At 59.0% G+C, this 668-nt stretch overlaps 2 protein-coding genes across 2 annotated transcripts in view; one reads left to right on the forward strand and one right to left on the reverse strand.

Moving 5' to 3' along the window:
• The window catches only part of MCM9 (minichromosome maintenance 9 homologous recombination repair factor), a 60,757-nt gene that overhangs the window by 41,127 nt on the left and 18,962 nt on the right, over positions 1 to 668 (forward strand). The gene's annotated exons all lie outside the window — the stretch shown is intronic.
• The window catches only part of ASF1A (anti-silencing function 1A histone chaperone), a 12,967-nt gene that overhangs the window by 11,941 nt on the left and 358 nt on the right, over positions 1 to 668 (reverse strand). The gene's annotated exons all lie outside the window — the stretch shown is intronic.

Raw genomic sequence — 668 nt, forward strand, 5'->3', positions numbered from 1 at the left:
GGGGGGGGGGGGGGCCCAGCCCCTGCCAGCCTGTCCCAGCACTGCCCCAGGGAGGACCTCCTCCAGAGACAGCACTGAGTGGCCCCGTTCCCCCAGGCCTGGCAGGGCCTTCTTCCCACTTGCCCACTGGCAGCCAGTCTAGCACCACGTGCCTTCTGACTCAAGCGTCTTTGGGTAAAGGTGACAGTTTTTTCCAACTATTTAGTTAGCCTATCACAAAATGTTTTTGGGGGCACCAACACACTTCTTCAGGCACAGGGAGAGTTTTGCCTTCTCTAGGCACCAATATATAAAGCATGTGCCTGAAGAAGGGCGTTAGTTGGAAAAAGTGTTTTTCCAAGCACCAGTGCTCTTCAGGCGTGGGGAGAGCGCTTTGCCTGCTCCTGGACAGAGCGGGAGCCGACATACAAAGCGTGTGAGGACACTGGTGCCTTGAAAAACATTTTTTCCAACTAACGCCCTTCTTCAGGCACAGGCTTTGTATGTCGGCTCCTGCTCCATCCAGGAGCAGGCAGAGCGCTCTCCCTGCGCATGAAGAAGGGTGCTGGTGCCCCGAAAAGAAGTTCCCCCAACTATTTGGTGCAAGACACCCCCTCTCCCCACAAAGCCTGGCCGGCCCGCGGGCACAGCGGAGGCCGGGCTGCCGGGGGGGCCGTAGGCCGCCGCCG

This window comes from Alligator sinensis, unplaced genomic scaffold (assembly GCF_000455745.1).
Source record: "Alligator sinensis unplaced genomic scaffold, ASM45574v1 scaffold1343_1, whole genome shotgun sequence".
In the NCBI taxonomy this organism is placed as follows: domain Eukaryota; kingdom Metazoa; phylum Chordata; order Crocodylia; family Alligatoridae; genus Alligator; species Alligator sinensis.